Source organism: Pararge aegeria, chromosome 16 (assembly GCF_905163445.1).
Source record: "Pararge aegeria chromosome 16, ilParAegt1.1, whole genome shotgun sequence".
In the NCBI taxonomy this organism is placed as follows: Eukaryota; Metazoa; Arthropoda; class Insecta; order Lepidoptera; family Nymphalidae; genus Pararge; species Pararge aegeria.
This window is the reverse complement of record NC_053195.1, coordinates 11,993,016-12,009,890: the sequence shown is the minus strand read 5'-3', so window position 1 is coordinate 12,009,890 and position 16,875 is coordinate 11,993,016. Positions and strand designations below refer to the sequence as shown.

Below are 16,875 nucleotides of genomic sequence, written 5' to 3'. Positions count from 1 at the left end.
AATAGAAAAGACCGATTATTTTAAATGAATGGAATTTTGTGTACCTACCAACATATTCTAAAAGAATATGTTAGAATGAGTGGATTATAGGAAATACTTATTCTCGTTTCTTTAAAGTAAATAATGAAAGTTGCACGTATTGTGATTTTTACCATACCGCAATACGGAACTTTATAACATGTTTAAAACCAGGCGACGCGTGTCGTTACCTTTTCAACAGATCTTACAATACTAGAATGAGAAGTTTTTTAGAAAGTATAACTATCTATGATACTTTATAAAATTGTTATAATACTTTAAAAAATTGTACTAATTGCAAGTTTTTAGGTTAAAAAATACGTCCGAAATTTAGTTTTTGAAGTTATACTCCTTTTGGCGCGTTTGGGAAAAATGGTGAGCGTAAATTTTTACGATGCGCGCGCACTCCGTTACAAAAACCGACACCAAGAAGTAGCTATAGTCAACATTTTAGTATTTCTAAAATAGCTTTGACAGTTGACTTTCAATAATTTAAACAATACCTTTTTTCTATTGTCAGTGTCGTTTTTTCTACATACCTAGAATAAGGCGAAAAATATTTTTTTTTAAAAGATATTTATCTTGTTACGCCAAACAAGTATAACTTCGAACGCGTGTACATAAGTACACACACGTTTTTTTAAATCGCACCGTTCATGAAATTTATTGAAGTAAACTTCAATGAAATAATGTGCAGTGACTTATAAAAACTTAACTTTAAAACGGAGATTGAACGGAGTGAACCCGTGCTTACACACACACAACAGGAACATTTTAATTCTCGATCCTGTAGGAGTTTCGTGATACAGAGTCATAACGAGCAAAGAATAAAATGCGAAGAATAAATAAGTTAATGTTGTAATCACAGCCACGCGTTTTCCTCCTCACAAATCCATACATACTCGTATTTGAACGGTTCTTATTTTTGAATATTATCCTATATTGGTCGATTATTTATAGTGGCCCTGTTACAGTAGATGCTTATTGTCCAATGTCCATGGCACCCTAATAAGTGTTCACGTTAGCGTGTCACTTTCCTGTGTAGAACACAGGAATGCTTGAGGATGGTTTTTGTGCGGCTTCCTGCGTCGTGGGAATTGTGGGTTATCCTAACCTTTCCCTTGGGACCCGAGAGTCGTTAATGGAAATTATACACGTTATTGTTCCGTGAGAAAAAAACCTATTATGCTATTTTTTTTCTTTTAGGTATCATATATTGATAATAATATAGTTTACTATTTTAGTGCTTAGTTGTTAGCTTGTTCGAATAGGATCACAAAGTCCTGCGTTCGGTTCTCATGTAGGACCAAATATTTTTTAGCTCTCATCAATCTCAGTGTTGATGCAGTTTAAGGTGGCAATGGGCTAAACTGTAAGGTGTATTGCATTTATTCTACTCCTGATCTGTTTCTACGCGATATCACAAGTCAGGTGGTTACAAGCCACAGCAGAAGCCAGCACACCAGACAAGACAAGAGATAATTCAGAAGTTATAAATTGCAATGCATTCCAAAATGCCCCTCTCAGGAATGGAACTCGAGACCTCCGCTTATAAAACTACCGCTTATCGCTGCGCCAGGGAGGTCGTTTATTGTAATAATTTCTTTGTGCGTAGATAATAAAAGAGCGACATAGTACCAGATTGCCAATTTGTGAGATTTTCTACCTTCCTTTACTTATTCGATCGCGTGAAAGTTAACTACGATTTATATGATATCGAAGGAGTGTCATTTGACGGCCGAGTGGCGCAGTGGGCAGCAACCCTGCTTTCTCAGTCCAAGGTCGTGGGTTCGATTCCCACAACTGGAAAATGTTTGTGTGATGAACATGAATGTTTTTCAGTGTCTGGGTGTTTATCTGTATATTATAAGTATTTATGTGTATTATTTTCATAAAAAAATATTCATCAGCTATCTTAGTACCTATAACACAAGCTACGCTTACTTTGGGGCTAGCTGGCGATGTGTGTATTGTCGTAGTATATTATATTATATATTATATATTTCTTGGGAAACGTTCTGTCACTAGATGGCTCTCTTTCGATATTTTATATAAATCGTAGTTATTTAATGCGATCGAATTCGATTCGATATAAGTAAACGTGAGTATATAACTTCACATTTGGCATTCTGAACTCTTTGCGTGTTTGCTGGCAAGGTCACGTCCTGAATCTCCCCACAGACAAAACATGTTCCACTTCGATTCATAGGTTAAGAATGATAAATTGTTGACAATCTACGTTAACTGTCTATATTTACGTAAGTAAAGGGGGAATAGTGTCGAGTGAGTACTAGGATTCAATCAGGAAGTGTGTCGTAAAACCAATTGTTTTGGACAAGTAGTACAGTTTTCGTTTCAATAGTCAGTTAGGGCTGTAAGGTATCAAACATTATGGAAACGAAACATTGGCCCTGTTTGTTTTAAATTAATCTGTGCTTTAGTAATTGGTCGATCGGTCATCTGTTAAGACTTTTATAGTATGGGGATAACTAAGCTTTTTTTTGTATAACCAAAAAGAATAGGAATCGAGAAAAAAAAAAAAAGGCAGTATAAATAATAATCTGAACTCGACGCGGGATCTTCTTCAGGTTTTGGGGTTTTTCGATTTAGCTAGAGATTATTAAATCAAAAATTGCACGTTTAAAGGTTTGAGAAGAGTGCATGTCTAACACAATTATTTAGTTTTTTTAAATCCCGAATACTTTTCCGTGATAAAGAATGGCAGTGTGTGCAAAAATTCATTGACCTCTGTGCAATGGTTTAGAAGAACGTAGCGAACGAATAAACATGCACACTTTAGCATGTCTAATATCATAATGAAATTAATAAAATTTGGAAAGGCTCAAACTTAACGAAACCCATTGGGCTTATCAAATCTACACGCGTAAAGTTGATTTGTTAATTGATCGGAACAGCCATGCCTTCGGATTGAGGTTAAGTGTTAGGTACTCGTGTTTATAAAAGGTTTGGCAAGTTGGATGGCATTGACACACATAACCTAGATCTTAGTTCAGCCTTGATAATAATATGAAACATTTTCGGTTGGTTTGGGTTAATTTACTTCAGGTAAATAAACTTTATATGTTAGATACTATGTGTAAAAGTTAGCCATTACAACAGACAAAAAAAACAGTTTATAAGTTTTTTTTTACTTTTGCAGATAAATTGCAGATATATGTAGTATTTATGTATATATAGGTATATATATGTTTATTTATATGCCACACCTACATCTCTTCTTGAGCTGTATTTTACGCGATTGGTTGCCTGGATGAGATTGTTATGTAGCGATACGGCCGCAAAATTGTATACTTTTCGTTAAATTTTTATTTAATTTTCGATTTTTACATGTTTCTGTGGTGTTTAATAAATGTATATTCATTCATTCATTCATTCATTGTCAACGTGTAAAGCTCGAAATTCACGTTTGGTTCGTTATTAATTACGACTTAACCATATTTTACATGCAATTTTGAAATTTCAGTGAAAATATGTATCTACATAATGACTTAAATAAATTACAAATATATAAATACTTAAATACAAACATTGCCACCGTAGAAGTTAAAAACTTTTTATAAATTCACAGTTTACTTTAGAGATACAAACATTGAAATAAATAATACAGATTATTACAAATGTCAGCGCAAAAATAGGTGATGGAATTCCGTGTGGGCGACTACGGGTTCGCGATGTTTATAAACCTATTCCACAGTTTGTAAACACGCTGGCAATTGAGATATTCATGTTTATCAACAACTATTCAATTGCATCGTGTTTATTGATGTTTTTTGTTTAAGATTGTTTAGATAAAGTACGAGTACCTGCAGAATATAGATTCAAGATGCGTGAGTCTCACGGAGAGAAATGTAGAGTTTTAATATGAAGTCAAAGTCAAATAATAGATGGGCACTTTTGATGCGTACTTTACATGTAAAATATGACGTAAAAGTGAGTTGATGGCGATAACTAAATTCGTCAGCATAAAACTAAAGCTACGGAGGTTCCAAACGCGTCCTGGTCTAATAAGAAGTCCCGCAACAAACTGAGCTGGTTGTTTTTTTTGCTATCACCATCTCACATTGTCATTTGAAACTATTTAAGAAGCAACCTGGTTAGAGCAATAATTTACACCCAAACATTTTCATCCTTGACGTAGTCCTTAATAATATACCTAATAGAACTTTTCTATTAGCTTACGTTTAGCAACTTTGAACTTTTTAGGAGTTTTTAATTTAACTTTTTAATGTTCAAATTATTGTAGTCATATTTCTCTTAATTTTAGATATAATTCTTGAATTGTAAATTATGCATGACATAAATTGCTTAACACTAAACAGATGCTTTAACAATTATTATTTCATATATAGAAATGTTTAACATACTATATATATATATATATATATATATTTAACTTACTATATATATACATATATATATGTGATGGGATTGTGAAAATTTGAAAGTAAATCTTGTGATTTGTTTAGTTTCATTTTGTAAAAAGTTTTATAAAAAGTAGAGCGGCTTACAAAATATGCACGTAAATACATATTGTAGAATTGTTTTATGAAAAGAAGGGAAAACAAAGGTTTTCCTGTTTAAAATTAAAAATGTTCTAAAATTTTGACTAAAGCTTACCGACACCCAGAATGTCAGTTTTTTGCGACAGGGTGCGCGCATCGTAAAATTGTACTCTCTTCGTTTTTCCCTAACGCGCGAAAAGAAGTATAACTTCATAAAAGTAGTTTTCGTGCGTTTATAAGTAGCTTAAACAAAAACATTTGGTGCATGAGAAATGAGAAGAATTTTAGTTTGTATTAAAATAAATCGCCATAATATATCATGGAGTCATGAATTTCCGTTATGCAATTATAAACAGAGACCCTTTGTTCTGTCCGTGGATTTTGTGTTGCACGGCATGCCGGTGTGACATCACGAGACATTTCGAAAGCGTGACTCACCGATACGCGGCAGTCACAATTTACCTATACTTAATTGAATTCTTTAAACATATTTCGTCCCGTCGTTTTAGAATAGCAAGCATGCTGTCACTATTTAGCTTATAATTTCCGTTCAATCCATTTTCCGGTAGGTTGTGATACCTACTGGAAAATGGATTGAAGCGGTTCCGTTCAACAGATCTTTTTTCTACTTATTAACTGTATACATTACACATCCATATTTTATTACAATTAATGGCAATAAAGTAAGACATTAAGCGGTCTACGGTGATAGCGAATTGGGTAGGAGCTCGACTTCACTTAGGTGCCAGCGTGGTGGACTACGGCCTTCACCCCCTTCTCATTGTAAGAGACCCGTGCTGTATAGTGGGCCGGTAATGATGATGAAGCATGAAGACATTAAGTACATTCTAATTTATTTAATAACTATTATAATTATTTTTTTATTTTAATTTTATCTTATATATTCAATTAAATTTTTTTGGCATAATTTATTTCATAAGTGAATTTAATCTGTTTTAAATTGAAAAGAAAAATAATAAATTTACTGTAATTAATAAATTGACTTCTTTCTTTGTCAATATGTTTAAAATTAAAAATTTCTAAATTGTAATGTTAAATTAATTAAAGATATTATTAAATAAATAAATAAGTGGCGTGCACTTCATACATGCACAAAAGCTCATATATATTTATAACAAAATTGATATATATAACTCTTGTAGGAAAGAGAATTTTAGCCATTTGTGCAATTTTCCTACCGTATGCATACCCTGGTAAGAAACCAGTTTACGCCACTGACACCGAATGGTAGAATGTTCTAAACTGTTTTTAATATAACTAGATCTGTATTTACCTACCTACATTCTTGTGAATAAATTTACTATTATTATTTCTCCTGTTTTTCGCAGAGAATAAGCAAATTAAACTTAACTTTCATCGTATTGTCATGAAATTCCGCAAAGTGGCGTTACTTTGCTTTTAACCAATACTTAATGCGCAGAAATTGAAATGTTCATTTTGCAACTTAACTTATTAAAAACATTAAAATTCCATGTCTCCAATGCATTCATTTCTAAACCTTATCTGTGTTTATTTATTGATCAACATAAATATATTTCTTCGCGGCTTAACTCTTTAAGCTAAGAAGTTACCTTGTAAACAGTTCAATAAGTTCTTAACTAAATTGATACAGTATTATTGAAGGTCGCAGCTATAGGGTGTTAACGACCCTCCAATATCGTCACGGGGAGCAGGTAATAATAACAAACGATGGTAGCTTCACCCTCGATGCACTTGACAGCACACCTGTTAGGGTGTCGTTATACTCACAGTAACAGGTACAGTTCTACCTGCTCCGTCCCTATTATCATGTTAAACTTTTTAGTGTAGTGGGACAAACTTTTTGAAGATTACCTCTTTTGTCGCGTTATGTAAATCAAATGAGAGGGATTATCACTGGCGACTAAAACAGAATAAAGTCAGTTTCCAATGGTAGTTTTTTTATTCTACTACAAGTTAGCCCTTGATTGCAATCTCGATTAGATCCAATGGGTTTTTGCGTGATAATAGTAGCTTCTTCAGATCGACCAATTACCGGCCCACTCCAGGGCACGGGTCTCCTCCCACAATGACAAAGGGTTAAGGTCGTAGTCCACCGAACTGGCCCAGTGCGTATTAGTGGACTCCACATACCTTTGAGTACATTATGTAGAACTCTAAGGCATGCAGGTTTCCTCACGATGTTTTCCTTCACCGACGAAGCAAGTCATATTTTTATTTTTCTAAAAACATACATAACTTTTAAACATTTGACGGCCGATTGGCGCGGTTTGCAGCAACCCTGCTTTCTGAGCCCAGGGCCGTGGGTTCGATTCCCACAACTGGAAAATGTTTGTGTGATGAGCATGAATGTTTGTCAGTGCTGGGTGTTTATATGTATATTCTAAGTATTTATGTATATTATTCATAAAAATATTCATCAGTCGTCTTAGTACCCATAACACAAGCTACGCTCACTTTCGGGTTAGATGGCGGTGTGTGTACTGTCGTAGTATATTTATTTATTTTTTTATTTAACTTAGAGGTTAGAGGTACTAAAAGTTGGAGGTGCGTGCTGGGATACGAACTCGGCCCCCCGAAGGTGAAGTCGAGCTCCTACCCACTGCGCTAACACCGCTTCATTTCACTATTTATTTAAAACTAGATTTTAAAGTTATAATGTTGCCCGCGACTTCCCTAGCCTGGAAATCTTGATACGCTTGCCAATACCATGCTATGACGGTCAAAGCTAACACATGTATCCCACGGGACCCGTATATTAACCCATTATCAATTAAGCATGACCGTAGTACTTACCAGGTCTGTTAAAAGAGGTCTACTACTACTGAATGTTAAGCAACTTTGCCTTTTCTGGTGCGTGATAACGCTTGCACCTAGAGTTAAGGTTGCTTAGTTATTAAGGTTGCTTGGAAGCATCCAGCTCCGCTTTCATCTCTAACAAAAAGAAAAATTAATTTTAAAATGCAAAATCTTAATTGTTGATTGCGCAAAAGAGCAACTGCTGAGTTTCTTGCCTGCTTCTTCTAGGTAGAATCTGCCTTCCGAACCGGTGGTAGAGTCGCTACAAACCGACAGACTTTACGTGAGTTAGTCTGCCTGAACTATTTGGATTTAGATTTTTTTACCCCGCCCATTGCAACTTTTAGTTTTTGATTTCATCAACATCCCATATATCTCAGTTATAAAACTTAGGCGCCCAGGTAAAATGCCAAAATCCTCTCTCTTGACAAAATCCTGTTGAGAACATCTCAACAGTACAAACAAACGTTGATTTTCTTGAACATTTTTGCACCTCTTATAAGTAAACGACATGCTTTAATAGAGACACGTAGAGGTAAATAACTCCTACGTTTGTTTAGTTATTAGCATATTCGACTGCGGATAAGGAGGTTTTGATTTAAGATTCCCAGGTGAAAAACCGCTAAGGTACCTATTGATATTAAAGTTCAACAAATACTTTGGGACTAGATGGCGATGTGGGTATTGTCGTAGTATATTTATTTATTTAATTGTTTATTTTGCCATAATTTCGAAAATAGTACTGTAAGAGTACTACAGACTATTTCAGCTGACCAACTGATAGTTACATAATATATTTAGTCTAGTTTTTGCCTCGGGAAAGCCATTCGGAGGAAGTTGATAACTAGTGCGCCATAAATGAGCTGACAGGTTTTAACTTAAACTTTCTCACATCTACACGCTCTATATAGCACTATTAAGGCCCTTGCATGTCATATCAAGAGCTACGCTCAAATTGAGCATGAAAAAGTAAGCTTTATATTGTGCGTCATAAAGTAGATTGTCATAAAAATCGGAAACTAGTAGAGTGTGTGACTGTGCGTATACTTCTAACCGCCTACAAGCACAGCTAACGTAGGCAGCACTGCCAGAATGGGAAAGGGATATTTTTCTCCTCGAAAAAAGGACAGCAATATGCTAATCTTCTCCCACAGTTCCATCCACCTCTGAACATGGGCGCGCGGGTTGACATAATATCAGCATTTTTTTTTTAAATTCTTCTAGAACGAAGTAGCCCTTGACTGCAATCTCACCTGGTGATTGTGTAGTCTAAGGTGGTAGCGGGCTAAAGTGTTAGGGAGTATGGTATTCTTGGCATGCGGCTGTGGCTACAACCCAGTGGCGTGCACTTAACACAAGCACAAAAACACTAACCCTAAAGTTTTTGCATAACTCATAAAGGGGAAAGATTTTTTCATCTGTTGTTTTCTTTCTTCTTTGTGCATATCCAGGTCAAAAATCCTGTGCCCTCCACTGCTAACACCGTACCGACAAAGACGTGCCGCTAATCGATTAAGCTTTCCCGTGCAATTTCTCGTAGAAACCGGAAGTATAGGTACGACTACTATACTCCCTAACAAGTTAGCCCGCTACCATCTTAGACTGCATCATCACTTACCACGAGTTAAGATTGCAGTCAAGGGCTAACTTGTAGTGGAATAAAGAAAAAACTGGCGTTGAAACGGAGTTGGAACGGTGGTGAGAAGGTGTTGAGACGATACATCAGCGAAGACCTTTAATTGACACGTTATTTACGTAAGTTAGCTGTAAACGCCATTAGTGTCCAGTAACCAGTTACAAACGACCAATGTAACCTGTCTTGCTACAGATATAATATGGACACATCCGGCGTTACTTGCGTGAGAACTGTTTCTATAAAAAGGCTCTCTTTTTTACTTCAACGCTGTATTATTTTGCATTAAAATCTAGCATCTATAGCAGTGGGCAGCAACCCTGCTTTCTGAGTCCAAGGCCGTGGGTTCGATTCCCACAAACAGAAAAAGTTAGTGTGATGAACATGAATGCTTTTCAGTGTCTGGGTGTTTATCTGTATATTATAAGTATTTATGTATATTATTCATTAAAATATTCAACAGTCATCTTAGTACCCATAACACAAGCTACGCTTACTTTTGGGCTAGATGGCGATGTGTGCATTGTCGTAGTATATTTATTTATTTATCTATTTTCTTAGTATCGGCAATCCTTGGCCGAGGTAAGTTAGGTTGCCGGCCAAACTGTTATGTGAATTCAAGCGATAACGTGTGCCTAATTTATATACGAAAGCGTATTTGTTACTTTTATTCGACTTTCACGAATAATTTACACGAATGATGGCAGTAAGTTTTACATAAGTGCTCACACCCGCAACTTTCTAGGGAAAACGCTGAGTGAAGGATTCTTGGGAAACTGCGTGAACCACCTGGTCGTTGGCCACATAACGGGTCGTTGGCATTCATCATCCACTTAATAATCAACCCAATACCGGCCCATTACAGGTCATCTATCAGAATAAGTAGGGTTTAGGCCATAGTTGGCCGAGTGCGGATTTTTAGACTTCCCACGCCTTTGAGAACATTATCGTGCTGATTTCCTCACTATGTTTTGCTCCACTGTTAAATCAAGTTATATTTGATTGCATAAATTAAGAATGTTCCTGTCCCCCCCACACACACAGAAAGTGAAGCCGAAGTCCTAACCACTGGGCTGTCAGCGTTTGCGGGCTTAGGCATTATCCCTAATCTAATAAGTACCATCCTCATACATAATTATTATAACCTACCAAGGATGTATATTTAATTTTATATTATGAATGGAATGTGAAGAGTTTGTTTTTGTCCGTTAGAACAAGCTAATCTCAGTAAATACCAAATTCAAAAATTCTTAATCCATTTTGAATTTATTATATTTAGGAATTCTATAGCTTTTGAAACCTCATACTCAGTAGCTCTACATTCGGTTCATAAAGAGAATCTGCCAAGAGAAAGCCGACAAAAAATATTTTAGAGTTCTATTTTCAAATGTTTAAATATTCTATATTTTCAGGCAAATATAATTTTACAATATCCGATAGGAAAATCGACTTCACTCAAATGTAGAGTCTTCAACTAACAAATGTCTAACAAAACTCTGTCATCTGATAAGTCTAACGTTAAGTAGTGAAAACAATGAAGAAACGTACCTTGGTCACTAATTGCCTCCGACGAATAAGAAGACAGAAAGACGTAAAGCCTCCAACCAAAGACCGTCACAAGTTTTCACTATTTCAGAACACACTTATGTACACAGAAATCAAATAAAAATCATATAGAATTAACACTGAACACTCAAATTTATAAATATGTAGTTTATTATTGTTTTAGTTTGACTTTTAATTAAATAATGTACACAAACAGGTTCTAATTTGGTTGAGTTTCACAAACACTAACACCTATCCGACACGCTGGTTGCGTGCTGACTGAATGTGGCGATAGAGAGAGATAGAGCGATGGCGTTGGAGAGAGATACGAATGACGTGGGAGGGAGGACGACCGCTAAGCTTCAAGAACGCGCACTGTTTGCTTTTCCCAATATTCTGGAAATAATTAAACCTTACCTAGTTCTTAGATAGTGCAAAAAATCTTATTATATATAAATTATTATGTTATAATTGATATTAATGACCAAAAACATAGTATTTTTCAAAGATAAGAAGTACTGCTCAAGTTTTTTGTTTGGTGTTAGAGGAGCAGGTTATTAACAAAGATTGCATACACGGTGCCTAATGAAAAGAACGTGATTTGCTAATTATAATTCGTATTATTGTAGTATTTCGTGTATTGTATTATTTACAATTACTACCGTCTAAGTATTTTAATGAGTTATAGATAAATTGCTCACATATCACGTCATTAAAGATTTTGCATAATTCATTGTTAATTATAGTTAGACATCTAATGTACTTAACTCCGACTCTATAGAATCCGCATAGCCTAAGTTTTAAGTTTTACTATAATCGTACTAAGGTGTTAAAATTTTGAAGTACGTTTGAATTATAATTAAAGTTTTAACTTTAATATCGTAAACTCGATAATGAAGCTTAAAAACATTCCATCCTAAGCTTAATTTTGCCGGCCGATTGGCGCAGTGGGCAGCGACCCTGCTTTCTGAGTCCAAGGCCGTGGGTTCGATTCCCACAACTGGAAAATGTTTGTGTGATAAACATGATTGTTTTTCAGTGTCTGGGTATTTATCTGTATATTATAAGTATTTATATGTATTATATTCATAAAGATATTCAACAGCTAGCTTAGTACCCATAACACAAGCTACGCTTACTTTGGGGCTAGATGGTGATGTGTGTATTGTCGTAGTATATTTATTTATAAAAAAAAAAAAAAAAATTAATCCACTTTTCATGTAGGCATTTTCAAAAGGGTATAAGTTATTATATTGGATAGTAAAAGATCAAACATTATTTTGTCCACAATATTGCACACCGACCCACTGCGCATAGCCGTACCTCCTGTTACCTGGCACGGGCGATCACGGCACCCTCCCTCCCCGCACGGTATTTTAAATTTTCATCTTTACGACTCAACAAAATAACATTCGTGGACAAAACATTACCAATGTATTTCTCGTTAATCTGTATTATTAACCTACAAATTACAACAGACTTCAGTGATATTTAGATTTTTTATCTGAACGCGATAGGCGATTAAGGCGAGTTAATAACGCTAAAAGTTGAATCAAGTGTTTCTCGCAGCAGGTTGTTTAAAAGGGGAATATATAGGTATGCATTCGACTTATGAGAACTCTACAATAATTAACCTAACCTCTTTCGAACGAAAAAAGTTTGGTGGCTTATTGCAAAATGCAAATGTTGCAAACTTGTTTTCTATTTTTAAATTAGCAATGTTGTAACATTGTTGGCCAAGCATGATATTGTAAGAACACAGGCAACTGTTGCAGTAGGATAATTATTGTGTTTTTGAATTTAAATTATAAATTAATTCAAAAACACAATAATTAAGACACAATTTTGGAGGCATTCCTGACGGAGCGGTGAGCGCTGTAGTCCCGGAGTTCAAATTTAGATTTTATTTTTTATTTGGTGTGGTGGTAGGTTTCAGCCTTGACTAGTTACCACCGTCAAAGACGTGCCGCCAAGCGATTTAGCGTTCCGGTACGATGTTACGTAGAACCTTAGGGTTTATCGGTTGACATAACCCGTAACAGTTTATCTCACTGCCATCGTAGATTGAATCTATCACTTACCACTAGTTGAGATTGCAGGCAAACTAACTTACCAAATGCTACTAAGGTACCTACGTGTTGCAAGTATAATGCATTCTCTATTTAATATTTTATCTGTGTTTTATGTTATGTAAATGTACATTAAAGTGGACAGTTTTAATATATAAGGTTTACAAAATTAGTTTCTTTGATCGTATGGCAGCTACCCATTTGGGGTAGCTGCCATACGATCAAAGAAACTAATTTTGTTAGGAGTTACAGGAGAGTTCTTCAAGGCTTTAATTTTCGAAAGATTTAATTGGTTTTTTGTCACAGTAGTCATGATTACTTATTTTGAAAAACTGCCGCAATATGTTCGGAAGTATCTAATGTATCCAAAAAGATATTTTATTTTTGCACAAATTAAAGTTTTCAATAATTGATATAAATTGCAAATTTTGTTTGAAAAAATCATTATCCTCGAAAACAATCGCTGGGTGCCATGTCCGTACTCGTGACGTAATAGGTAAATTAGAGCTACAATAAGTCCTTGTAGCCTCGCTAAACATTATTGATTGTGGTATTAATAATGAAAAAACTTAGCAACAGATAGTTTGAAATCACAAAATTATGTTTATGTAGTAGTGACGTCATAATTTTGGATTCGGCGCGCGGTGTTTCAACTGTCATGGCGGATCGCTAGATTTTGCAGTTTTATTTATTGATATAAATACCAATCACACTTTAAATATAAATAAAAATAAATTACCAAATATCATAAGATACAATTGTATACGGTCATCATGGCTATTACGAACATCACATAAGTTATAACTACAAACCTAGGTGGTGACAATGATAAGTGAAAATAGAAACGTTTGAAAATATAACTAGACTTTTTCATAGAGCAAAAACCTATGTTACGGATAGCGTAATGCAGAGTACCTAATATTTGTAACAATAAGGTGAGTTAATGACATTCTGCTGCAGATAAATAAGTATTTAGAAATATTTAGCCTCTACAATCTATTTTATATATTTATTTAAACTTTTTATTTGTACACCACTACACAGGTAGGAAAATAAAGGACGAATAGAGGGAAAAACAAAAACTGGAGTAGAATACAAAAGGCGGCCTTATCGCTTAAAAGCAATCTAGACCTGTAAACACTATTATTTAATATAGAGGTTTCAGAACTAAAAATTCTAATATAGTTACGTAATAAATGACATAGAGTAAGGAAACAAAAGACGTTACTTTACTCTAGTTGTACCACCATACTTCCAGTCTCATAAACGAATTTATAGTCTATCATTTCTCCACTGATAATCTTTATAAGCTTTGTGACCTATTAACTGTCAGAAAATTGTATATCTTAAACTCTATTTTGAAAATGCATAAAACAACAAAGTTTGATACTAGTCGACTAAGTGGGAATAGAAGAATATGCAATGTTTCACTCAGTCATAGAACAAGGACTGCTTTTGCTCGTCGACAATACATCACGCAAGCCACCACTCTTTACAATAAAATAAACAAAGAATTTGCTATATACCAAAAAACGTTTTTTTAATGTAACAAAACATTGACAGCCTGGCTGAAGACACTATGAAGAACCTATGAAGAAACTGAGGCGCTTCTTCAGTTTATTTCTATTTAAAATGTAATGGATTCACACACACTCACGCGCGCACACACACACCATACACACCAAGACACACTACTCAATCGTTTTATTTTAATATTATCTTGTTTTTGCTATGGAAGAGTAAGGCCTCCCCTGACACAGGTATTTTGATGCTTACTAGGAGGTATTCACAACATGTATCATTTACAATGTAAGAAACGAAATAAACGATTTTTATTATTATTATTTTTTTATCTATAGCAATTTTTCCTAGAGTCGGTTATGCATCAAGTTTTTTCAAGTTGACGAAATATGACTCTACTTTAATTTATATGGCAAATATTTATCTTAACATAATTAAAAATAAAGAAACTGATTTCGTGTTCATGTAAAAATACATAATTTAAATGTGCATAGGACTTATTTATTACTATTGACATATTAATTTCAATTGTTATAATATATTATTAATTGATAAGGTCATTTTAATTATAGCATTATGGCTGGATCTGAATTTTATTTTATTTTTAAATGCATACCTGTAAATGGCCTAAAATACATTCTTTTACACATTTGTCAGTACCTTCTTACATTTCCTAGTTATTTATTTACCTATAGGCATAATTTACATGTTTCCAAAATATTCATTTGTATAAAACTCTGTAGTTTTATCATAGAGTTAAAATAAAATATTTTACACTGAAAAATTAAGAGCGTCCGATAGACTTTGCTATTATGTATTTATAAGGAGAGTAAAAGCATTTATATTAACAAACTAGCTGTTGCCCGCGACTTCGTCTGCGTTTGATTTTGTTTTTAAAGTATTCAGTATCGCTAAGCCTTAAATTAGTATAGTTGTATATACATATAACATGTGACTGTCAATTAATTATAGACAAATAATTTGCAATAAAATAAAATTGTGACTTTACTTAAAGATCTAAGCTATCCTATCTCTTAAGTTGGACCAGACTGCTCACGGTGTGCCAATTTAATTTAAAATTGGTTCAGTAGTTTAGGAGTCCATCGCGGACAAACATCGTGACAGGAGATTTATATATATTAAGATATTGTAAGCATAATCTAATCAGTAAGGGCCTCCTTGTCCTTTCGGAATGAGAAGAATTTAGGCCATAGTCCACAAGGCTGGCCGAGTGCGGATTGGTAGAATCCACACGCCCCTGAGAAAATTATGGAAAGCTCCAAGGCATGCAGGTTTCATCACGATTTCTTTCACCGTTACATGGAGTAATATTTAAGTGCTTAAATTAAATTTAAAAGACTCATAACTCAAAACAGTTAGACGTGCCCGTCGAGACTCTAACTCGGTCTCCCAGAAATGGAAGTTGAAGCCTTACCCACTAGGCTATCACCGCTTCGTATGATACATTACACCTATTGGCTGATCGTTAAATAAATAAATATAAATAAATAATAAATAAATATACTACGACAATACACACATCGCCATCTAGCCCCAAAGTAAGCGTAGCTTGTGTTATGGGTACTAAGGTGACTGAGGAATATTTTTATGAATAACATACGTAAATACTTATAATATAGATACATATAAACACCCAGATACTAAAAAACATTCATGTTCACCACACAAACATTTTCCAATTGTGAGAATCGAACCCACGGCCTTGAACCCAGAAAGCAGGGTCGCTGCCCACTGCGCCAATCGGCCGTCTAAATAGTTACATGCCCTGAAGCCTTGGAAAATAGAAATTTGGTTGAATATAAGTCCATCATGTGGCCTGGCTAGAAGATGCAAGGTGCTTGTGTTTTTTATACTCTTCTACGAGTTAGAATTTGACTGCAACTAATAGATATAGTAACTGTGATAATGATGTCTCAGGTGGACTTACCTGAAAAAAACTATTATACATTTTTTGCATTCTAAGAGTCCATCATAAATTCAATTTTATAACTTACTCTTTTTAACTACACTTAGATAAAATATCTGTATAAAGTAGCCATAAAACAATGTATACAAATACTGAGGCTTTTGGTTGTATCTAAGTACACAATTTTTTTTACATAGTTTTTAAAGCCATAATTTGAAGTATTTTTATTTTATCATTTTGTTTATCAAAACAAAGCAAAGAATAACGTGCTTGAAAATTCCCATAGAAAAAACCGTTAAAATTTTAGTCGTGTGTAGCGGACAACAATTTGTTCAGAAATATCGTCAAGAAAAACATTATTTCTTTCTTCGCTGTGAACCACCACTACATAGATTGTTAATACTTTAACTAACTATATAGATTAATTATTTAAGCTTTGTGACAAGCAGAGTTTAAGTGGTTAGTTTACGACTATGGTACATATAAAACTACGGTAAATCGCCTAGTAAAAAATTGGTGAAACCGCACCATTAATTTATATCTACACCTACTAATATTATAAGGGGAAAGGTTTTTTTAGTAATTTTTTTGCCCAAAGTCTCCCAAACTACTGGAACGATTTTAACCATAGTTTACCAATAGAAAGCTAAATTACCGCTTAGTAACATGGGTTTTTTTTTTAAATTATAGAGCCTTAGGTAACTTGCTATAATGTAACTTAAAGCAGCAAAATTTTGTCTTTTACATTAATTATTTGGCATGCGCCAAGAAAACTATTGATGATACATAAAAGTAATGTCATCATTATCATTATCATTGTCATCATTTCAAACGATTGAC

General features: G+C 34.4%; 1 protein-coding gene across 2 annotated transcripts in view; it reads right to left on the bottom strand.

Moving 5' to 3' along the window:
- LOC120630574 (rab11 family-interacting protein 4A) overlaps window positions 1-10,785 on the bottom strand; it is a 138,351-nt gene extending 127,566 nt beyond the window's left edge. The window contains exon 1 of one of the 2 annotated variants that reach the window (XM_039899837.1): window positions 10,522-10,785. The gene's annotated coding sequence lies outside the window, so the exon portion shown is untranslated. Of the gene's footprint in view, window positions 1-7,337; window positions 7,377-10,521 lie in introns of those variants that run through there. The other variant, XM_039899838.1, reaches the window with a different exon arrangement.
- Between the last annotated feature and the right edge of the window lie 6,090 nt (window positions 10,786-16,875).